Source organism: Aphelocoma coerulescens (genome assembly GCF_041296385.1).
Source record: "Aphelocoma coerulescens isolate FSJ_1873_10779 chromosome W unlocalized genomic scaffold, UR_Acoe_1.0 ChrW_unloc_scaf_4, whole genome shotgun sequence".
Taxonomy (NCBI): Eukaryota; Metazoa; Chordata; class Aves; order Passeriformes; family Corvidae; genus Aphelocoma; species Aphelocoma coerulescens.
Window position 1 is genome coordinate 1,900,855 of NW_027184083.1, and position 10,408 is coordinate 1,911,262.

General features: G+C 44.4%; 1 long non-coding RNA gene across 1 annotated transcript; it reads left to right on the forward strand.

Annotated features, from left to right (window-relative positions):
- Positions 1-1,660: 1,660 nt before the first annotated feature.
- Positions 1,661-10,097, forward strand: LOC138102891 (uncharacterized). Its single transcript, XR_011147598.1, has 4 exons — positions 1,661-1,958; positions 3,069-3,475; positions 7,831-8,056; positions 9,243-10,097. It is a non-coding gene; the product is annotated as an uncharacterized lncRNA (long non-coding RNA).
- Positions 10,098-10,408: the final 311 nt, after the last annotated feature.

A 10,408-nucleotide genomic window follows, 5' to 3' on the forward strand; every position in this document is an offset into this window, starting at 1 on the left:
ACGGAGACTGTCGTACGACAGGGACTCAATGATGATTTCTGGCTCTGGCTCCCCTGCTGGTTGTGAGGGCCCTGGTTCCCCATCATCATTAACTGGTCGTACTGATTTGGTCTTACACTTCCTCCTTTGCACAGGGGCGACTGCTGCTGGCTGTACTTGTCCTTGGGGTTCAGCTGAAACCTGGGCGGTTGTAACATCCGTGGGTTCCACTGCTGCACCGTCGGACTCACCCTCTTTGGGGCAGGGAGAGGTTTTTTCACTAGCTGAGGAGGTGTATTCCCTTAGCAATTGGCATATCCCCTGGTGCACCTGGCCCATCTCCTGGCACATCTCCTGCATCCCTTTCGCCAGTACCCCCACCCATTTCGGGTAGTCCATTTCTGAGGTGGGCTGTTGGGAGGTATCAGGCTGTGGGGCAGGGTCTCTAGTGTCTGGGGCTGTGTCAGGCTCTGGGGCTGAATCAGGCTCTGGGGTAGGATCTCTAGTGTCTGGGGCTGTGTCAGGTTCCGGGGCAGGATCAGGCTCTGGGGTAGGGACTCTACTCTCTGAGGCCATGTCAGGTTCTGGGGCAGGGTCAGGCTCTGGGGCAGGATCTCTAGTCTCTGGGGCTGGTGTCTGGGTAGTTATCCAAGCCAATCTCAACTTATCCTTGAATGCTAAATAGAGTAGGCCTACCAGCAGCAGGTGGTTAGTATTCAGAGGGAATCTAAACCCTTCAAAAATTGATGGGGTGGGTCCAAATAACTGGTTGAGGGGTTGGGGGAAAACTTCCCCTGGTGTCATTTCCTCACAGAAGGTACCATTGTTAACATAACCCCAAAAACATGAGCTCAGTGTGTGATAGCCGTTTATCCACGTGCCCACATTCCGGAGGAAGTTAAAAACCCATGAATTCCTCACCTTCTCGACCCATAGCACAAGCTGGATAACAGCAATGGTAGCCTTAGTGAGAGGACCCATATTCAAGTAGGGAGCTGCAAAGGGGAAGAATATAGCCACGGCCACATGCCACCCGAACCAGGGCAAAGTAGACCACATAGTGCTGCCTACCAAGGTTCCTATATCCAACACACAAACTTAAGTTATTCAGGAACTGTTATTCCTTTTTCACCTCTCTCTCTTAATGCCCTCAGGCCCCACATTGGGCGCCAAGATCTGTCTCGGTTTGAAAGACAGGTGTCTGCTAAGGAAGGCAGAAGCCTCCCTTGGAGTGGCAGATGTAACCCCTTTCCCTCTGAGTTATTATAATTTTGAAATCAAGGGTCTTTAGGCAGAGATGTGGGAAAATAGGAATAACAGTTCTTTACTATATATATATATATATATATATATATATATATATATATATAACTAGTCAAACAAAACAACAACAACTATGGCAGTAACAGCAAACACAAACCCAGTCCCAGCCTTCTCGGCTGTCAGGCTATTTCCCCTCGGGTGCAGTTCCGCTCGCAGCCGACAGGGATCGCTGGTGGCTCCCGGTGAGCAGGGCAGGTGCGATGGTTCCCCCGCGGCTGCAGGGGACGCTCCGGAGCGAGCTCGGGAAGCACGCGGCTGCTCTGATGCCCTGGGATCCCGGGGAAGGATGGAACAAAGGAGCTCCACAAACCGGTGGGCAGCTGGTCCCGGGTTCTCGGAAACAGCAGGCTGGACTGGTAGGCTGGAGCGGCAGGTACAAACACAAATCCCGGGTGGCAGACGAGATGTATCCAAAAGGGGAACCCCCCGGGGCTCCAGGCAGGCAGGGTAAGCACGGCTACAATGCAGCGAAGGCTCGAAGCAGCAGCGGAGTAGGGCGGCCGCAGCCCACGCTCCAGCAGGGCAGGGAAAACAGCTTTGGGATCCCCGGTGTTGTTTCCAGCAGAAAAGAAAGACGCCGAAAAACGGGAACCAGCAGCTCCTTTCTCTGCACCTTCTCCCTCCAGACGCTGAGAGCGAACTGAACTGCCCGCCAGGTGAGAACAAAAGCCTGGCCGGGCCCTTTTGTCTTTCTTAAGTATGGCTATTTATCTCCTAGCAACATGCTATGGGAAAAAATTCCTTTAACAGAAAAAAAACTAGGACTAAACTAAAACTCCAACAGCTTTATAATCCCAAACCAATGCCCCAACCCTGCGAGTAGAGACTCGTCTTACCGGGCAGGCTACCACCACCGGTTTAAAAGGAATAAAGCACCTTGTGGGCTTACCTCACGGTTGTCCGTCGGACGCGGGGTCGGGCACGGGCTGATGTCTCCCCAGAAATCACCTGGTGCCGGCACGGAGCAGATCACCCCGCGAACCGCCCCTACGACCCCCGGAGTCCCACCTGGGTCGCCAGAAAACTGTTGCCCACCGACCACAAACACAAACCAACAGAGAGTCAGTTTATGCGGTGCTTTATTCAGGGCCCGGGGACCTGGGGACTGGTGTCCCAAATCAGGCTTCCCAAAGACCTATCGTTTCACTCAGCTCTTTATACAGTTTCAAACATTGGCATACATACAAAACATTAACAATTGATAATCATACCCCAAGCCGTATATCTTCATGGTTGTCTAGTCTTAGATAATGCTCAATCGAACTCCCACCACTGAAATCCCCCTTGCATGCAACATATATCGACCCAGAACTATTTACTTTTAGACATGTTCTCCATGCCCAGCTAATTCACTACTCCTAACTTCCCCACCCAGCACATTCCATTCCTGTTTCCCAAGAGAACTATTTCTACACCTGAGGCCTTACAGCCTAGCAGAGCCTTAGCCTTACTACTTCTAAAATCCAATATCCTATCCTTTTTGTAACAACAGGAACAGCAATATCCCTGGTTAGAGATCCCGGCCATGTGTGTCCAGTCGAACAGCCCGCCCAAAAGGGAGGGGCTGCCCCTCGCCCTGCCCCCAACTCTCCCCAAAAATCCTGGCCGGGGTCTCATCACGATACTCCTGGAGCCAGGGAGGACTGGGGTGGGGGGGGGGGGGGGAAGCCCCTGGAAACAAGACAAAACAAAACAGAACAAAACCCCAAAAAATTATATGGAATAATAAACCATTGCTTACAGACTATAGAATAAATGTATTCCAGCGGACCTGACTTAGGAGACAGCACCTTGGAAAGATCTGATTGGGAATTGTTTACCAATGGGAGCAGCTTTGTCTGAAATGGAAAGCGACTCTCTGGATATGCAGTGACTACACACCATGAGGTAATCGAAGTGGATGCACTCCCCACCAATGTTTCGGCCCAGAAAGCAGAACTAATTGCACTTACTTGAGCTTTGGAATTGAATAAAGGAAAACGAGTTAACATTTGGATTCATTCAAAATATGCTTTTGGAGTGGTACATGCACGTGGGGCCACCTGGAAAGAAAGAGGCCTTTTGATATCTGAAGGCACATCCATCAAAAATGGAAAACAAATCTTGGATTTGCTTGAAAGTTTTCAGAAACCAGCAGAAGTTGCCATCATGAACTTCAGAGCACACCAAGCAGGTAAGACCTAACTGGAATTGGGGAATCATTTAGCCAATAAAGCTGCCAAAGAGTCTGTAGAAAAAGGCACATTAGAAAATGAAGTTTTATCTTTAATATCCCTGCCAGAGATATCTCTCCCAGTAGAAAAACCAGTGTATAGTGCTAGGGACTGTCAATTATTTGAAACCTTAGAAGCAAAGTTTGATCCTCGAATCTCGGCAGTTACCCCAACCGGGAAAATAGTAGTCCCTGAACCGATCTTGCATGAAATAGTGGATCATGAACACAAAGCCACTCATTGGAGTACTGAAACATTTGCAAAAATCTATAATTGGGTCTAAAATGGCTCAGATTTTACAATCAAGAATCCAACAATGTATAGTTTGTAAAAGAAACAACCCTAATATGTCTAACAAAGTAGTGCTAGGAGCCACAAAATCTAGAAATGTTCCGGGTGAATATTGTTGATTGATTTTATTGAATTGCCCAGAAAAGGGGGATATAAATACCTCCTAGTTCTGGTGGCCAGAAGCCTTCCCAACCAGGCTAGGGAAGTTACTAAAATACTGCTGAATCAAATAATACCTAGATTCAGAGTACCTTTGGGAATGTCATCAGACAGACATTCCCACTTTATTGCAGAAGTGGTACAACAGGTTAGGAAAGCCTTGGGAATAGCTTGGGATCTTTGTATTCCTTACAGGCCCCAAGCTAGTGGAAAAGTAGAATAAATGAATTATACAATCAAATTGCAATTGGGTAAAATATGTCAGAAAACCTCCTTGACATGGGTCCAAGCCTTACCTGTTGCTCTACTTTGAATTAGAATTCAGCCATGGGGCACCATCAAAATAAGCCCCTATGAGCTGCTATATGGTCAACCCTACCAAGTACCACACATTCCAGGAAACACACATGTAAAAAGAGGGGTTGATTTGAATAATTACCTTATTTCTCTTGGTAAAACTTTACGGGATTTGCAGTGAGCAGTGGTGATCTCTAGACTGATGGGATTGGACACACCAGTGCACAAGTTCTAGCCAGGAGATTGGGTGTACTTGAAAGACTGGGGAAAGGCTTTGCACCAGCCAAAGTGGAAGGGACCTTTCCAAGTACTATCGACAAGTTTTACAACACACAGCTCAAGACAACACCTCCTGGGGATTTGAAGAAATCTGGACCAAACTTACTTCATGGTTACCCAGCTGGACTTGGTTAAAACATCTGTTTATAATATTCACCATAATACTTGACTGTATGTGTTTTAGCTTGCATCGTGATTTGGTGTTATAGCTGTCGTAAAGCCTTATGCTATAAAAGGAAATATAGATATTAAGAGACTAGTTCAAATAAGGAACTTAGTCTCAAGAAAGGGGGGACTTGATAAGGAGAGTAGAACAGAACAGCATAGCCTTGGAGAAATAAATAAAGCGTGTAACTTAGGCAAACGGAAGTCATGCAAAACACAAACAGGATGCCAGCTCAGCTCTGCAAGGCTGACAAAGCATAAGTTATGCAAACCAATGATATTGCACTTACTCAAAAGTGGGGGTCAAGGAACAGCTACCTAAAAAGGACACCAGATGTTGAAGGCAGACCCCAAAGAACCATATAAGGACTTCCAATAAAGGGTGTGACTATGTAAAATAAAGTCAAGGAAGCAGGGATAGCTAATGAATATGTAATCAGTGTGTGTGATTAAAACTGTTCACCTGATGCTTGGGGCACTAGATTAGAGGAAGTATCCTCTGAGTGACCAGCATGCTGTAATAAAGAATGCCTGCTTTGTAATACTCAAAATTGTGTTAGAAAGTTTCTATCTGGCTGATTTTGGTATCAATGTATATTGTTTAATTAGTTGTGGAAGGAAATAAGGCAGAAAAGGAGATACAAGTAAACACATTAACAGTCCAAAGACTGATTATGAGATGTCTCTACCCTAGTCCACAGAACAAAATAAATGGTATAAGAATGACAGTATTGCTATAAATACATCAGAGAACCACAGCTCATCTCCTCCACTACCAACTCACTTTCTCCCATTAATATTTGAAATGTTATTGGGTGGGAAAGGCTGCTAGGGCTCTATTTCATCTCAAAGATAATTATGTGCTGTCTGAAAGGATTGATTTTTCAAAGTATTTGGACTTTTAATTATTCCTATGGTAGCTAAAGAACCAGAAGCGGAGGTTGAAAGTCCTTCCGATTACTTTTCTTGTAATTATTCCTAAACATGATGCTAGAATTGCATAAACTATGAAGCAAGAAGCCCATTTCAGTGGAACAAAGCCACTATGTATGTTCTCCTAAACCTTATAACACTAAAATTATCTCTTGACCAAAGAGAATCCTAGAATGATCTCAAAATTTCTTCACCCACTGACTGCAATTCACCAAGATCATTCCTAAAACATCTTTCAAATTTAAGATAATGCAAAACAACATTTGAACACTTTTCAAATACATCTGAAACAATCAAGGGAAACAGTGACTCATTTCAGGTGCTGGAGCAAACACTCATGAGAAATAAAGCTGGTTGGGATATTTTGATAGAAGTGTTGAGGTTTTAGGAGTTCTCCTTTTGTTTTTTTTTTTCTCTTAAAGAATTTTCCTCACACGTGTTGCCAGGAGATGGTAAGGATTGGATACTTAAGAGAGACAAAAGACCTGGCCACAGAGGGAGGGGTCCAGTTGGCTACTCTCTTTTACCTGGGGTTTTCTCGTGTAGGGCAGAGATGCCACGAGATTTGAACTGGGAAAAAGGGGTTGGGTGGAGTCCCTAGCTCTCTTGCTCTCTCTGTTCAGAGGGGAGAGAGGCTGCAGTCACTGTGGGGAGAATTCATCTCCACTGCGAGGTTCTGCCTTCTGCTGCCTTCCTTCAACTGTGAGTGGAGCTCTGCTTGCTGGAGCAGCCGTTGCACTGGGACCCTATTTAACACCCTACCTCACTAAAAGAGGAACTTTTTCACCATCTGCTCAGGTGCCTCAGGGGAAAACCCCAAGATCCCAAGCCTGCCTTTCCCTGCCCTGCTGGGAGCCGGGCCGCGGCTGCCCTGCCCCTGCCATTCCTTTGCCACTGCTCCGAGCCTTTGCTACACTGTAGCTATGCATCCCCACCTGCTGAGGCATCCCGGGGTTCCTGCTGCAGCTCGGGAGTTTGATACATCTCGTCTACCACCTGGGATTTTGTGCTCATCCCTGCTGTTCCAGCCTGCTGTTCCCAAGGGTCCTGCTGGAGCACCCGGATCGGCTGCCCCAGGGAGTTTGTGAAGCAAGCCTTTCTTCCATCCCATCCCATCCCAACTCGGCCAAGCCGCCATTACCATGTCCTCCCTGAGCTTGCGCCAGAGCGCCCCCTGCAGCCACGGGGGAATCATTGCACCTGCCCTGCCCACTGGGAGCCACCGGCGCCCCTGCCGGCTGTGACTGTAACGGCACTGAAGGGGAAAGTTCCTGACAGGCGAGAAGGCTGGCACTGGGTTTCTGGTTCTCTTTGTTGCTGCTGCCACAGTTATTGTTGCTTGTTTGCCTTGATATATATATATATATATATATATAAAGAACTGTTATTCCTATTCCTCATATCTTTGCCTGAAAGCCCCTTAATTTAAAAATTATAATTTGGAGGGAAGGGGTTGCATTTTCCATTCCAAGGGAGGATCCTGCCTTCCGTGGCAGACACCTCTCTTTCAAATCAAGACAAAGAGGGATTTAAAAAAAAAAATCAAATTACTCTAAACAATCTTGTTCCCCCGTCCACTTCAAATGAAGAGAAACATACTGAGTTGGGTGGAGGTTGTAGGATCTAACCCCCCCAAGAGCTTATCTATTTTTTATTAACTGGTCAGATAACTCAAGTAGGACAAGCTGTCTTGTAGTGAATTATTTTGGCCCCATGGGGTTAACACTGGTCTGGCATCTCCCAACTGCCAATAAACATCTTTTGAAGTGAGATCTGACAAGATAAGCTGGATTTTTGACTGACAGCCAGTCACTTTACAAGTATAAAAGCCACAGCAAACTTTCACAAAGTAGAAATCTGTCGCTGTTGGGACGGTCACAACACACACAGACAGTGCCTCTTTCAAGGGCCAAAAAGCCACTTACTAAACAAAGCAGCCTCTTTTATACACCTTTTGTATGTTATCATTTGTGTTACATATTCACTGGCTGCTAAACTACTACAATAGACTCATTGGCTATTACTAACTACAACATACTACCATTGGCTACCTATAGCATAAGCATTCAAGCATTCAGAAAAATAACAGGTGCAGATATGTTGCTGTTTTTCTCCTTCTATTCTTTAACTTTCATGCTTCTGTTGATACTACATTCTCATGGGTAAAAACGAATTGTTTTTCTTCTCACAGACTTTTCTCACAGTGCTTCTCTAGCCGAAGTAACAGGCCTGAGCCATAATTTTACAAAGGCAACAAGGCCTTCGTTTTATAAGGTTTTACTTAAATGCCACAGAAATCTTCTATACATTTTCCTGGAAATGTGTGGAGTTTCTTCCGTGAGTGGGGATGCCTGCTTTTCCGTTACTTTGCAAGGGATTAAGTGAAGGAATCTGTGTACATCACTTCTATTTTGTTGGTAAGTTACATTCAACTCCCAATCAGTACTATTTGGTTTTGTAGCTTTAATATAGGTACCTTGATATAGTGCACTATTTTATGTTATACTATAATTTCCTAGTAGTTCTTTAGTTTTATACTATATAGTAAGCAATTCTGATTAAGATCTTTCATCTGTTATCTCTTGTCTGTTCATCTGTCTTAATAAATAATTCATTTTTATATAAATATATCTGATTTGCCATCATTAAAACTTGCAGGCCAGAGTGATTCCTTACATTTAAACTGTTGCCAAAATCTGAGGTTAAGGAAAGATTTACCTTCATTTAAACCCCTTTCTGTGAAGGAGTTTAAATACACAAAGGAGTTCTTTGTTCCCCTCAGAGTTAGTGGCAGGGCTTCTTTAATAAACTTTGTCTGAAGCTCCCACTCCACCCACGACAGAGGTTTTATTGAATACATTCCTCAGGTCAAGGAAAACATTAAAAAAAAAAAAAAAAAAGAAGAAATATCTACTCAAAATACACTAATAGGACAGTTCTGTGGAGTGTGATAAAATCACTTTCTATTTGGTGATGTGACAGATTTGAAGGACATAAAGCTGTCCCACATTCTAAATTAATGCCCTAGAGACTATCTTATGCAGCTGCTCTGTTTCCAAGCCACCAAAAATTAAATTATATACACAAGAGTCAAAGGAGAAAAAAAAAAGATAACTATATGGAGCAAGAGAAGGAGAAAAATGTGTTTTTTCTATCCCTTTTAAAACTGTGAGGAAGATCACTTCTCCTACTCTTCACTCCCTTATTTTAGATTTCAATGACAGTGAGAAAGGGAAAGCTATTAATGAATTTGTTATAATACTCAGTATAAGTCAAGTATAAGAAATTTTTCCTAATAGCCAACCTGAACCTCCCTTTGCCAATGGCTGCTTCTCTAGAAAGTAATCCCAGCCGCTGAGCTTCCTTACCCTCTAATATCAAACTGCTAGCCCCATTATTCCATCATCAGAGCAGCCAGTTCATAATGTGCTCACCTGGATGACAGCTGAAATCTTTTTTGCCTATCCTGCAGCTCACTCAGAGATAGGGATCAAGTGGTTACTTGTTTTTGTTCTGCCTCTTCCTCCTGTTCCTGTAATGGCCCTGCTTCATCCTCCTTTACTAAATGAGATGTCTTTTGTGTCCATTTCTTCTTGTGTATAGGGGCAACTGATACTGCAGTGCTTGTCATGGATGTTGGACTAACTGCAGTGCCTGTCATGGGGTTTGGAGTAGCCATGGTGCCTGTTGTTTTGTCATCAGATCCAGAGACCTTCTTCCCCTGAGGATACTGAGCAGTGTTGAACAGGGCTTGGTAGTCCTGGGCCAGGCCACAGCACACTGCAGTGATTTGCGTCTCTCTGGAATTGCCAGTGACAGCATACTTTCTCCAGAAAAGTGTTTTAACAGGATTCTCCACTTGTTAAGGGGTGAAATTCCAGAATGTTGGAGGTGACCTCTGTCCTAGGCATTTGCCCATACTATCCCACACACGAGCACACACACCCCATTCATAACTACCCAGCCTTGAGACAGATCTCTGGCTGATGTTTTTAAATAGCTTTTTAAACTTAAGCCAGACCTAAACCATATGCAGCAACATGCTGGTTCCTAGGAAGAGGACCAGGCTGCTTTCAAGGGTATTCAAAGTATATTCAAAATCTTTAAAATTCTCAAGGAAGGTGTAGGAAGATGTGTCCCCCGTAGGTTGGCCCTCCGAGAAGAAAAAGCAAAAGGTGTAATTATTATTAGTTCCCACTAGATGAGTCCCCAAGTACAGAGGTGATGACAATGCTGTGTCCACATACCAGATTAGTATCATGACCAGCAACACTGTCATATCTTAAACCAATACTGCGAAATACAACAAAATTATAATCTTTGCCCAGGCCCCAAGGACAATAATCATTGCCACAGAAAATAAGGTATTACATAACACAACCCTAAGAACAAATGCAACAACTCTGAGAGCAAATTAATCAGCGTTGTGACCAGCAACTATTAAACCAATAAAATGAATGCTTGTAACAAATTTGTTTTAACACACTCTGGTTAGAGCTATTGTTATCTCAAGCCTTTGTGCCCCACACTGAGCACCTGAAAGGACTGTCATGGTTTAACCCCAGCTAGCAACTAAGTACAACACAGATGCTCACTCACTCCCTGCCCCTCAGTGGAATGGGGAGGAAAATCAGAAAAAAACCTGACACTGAACCGTACCATAAATCAAATCCCTCCTGATGGTGATGCCTTTTCCTGGTCTTAAAATCAAGAGTCATACACGGTTAGAAGGGGAAAAGGGATTTTACCTTGGTATTTATTTTAAGGAT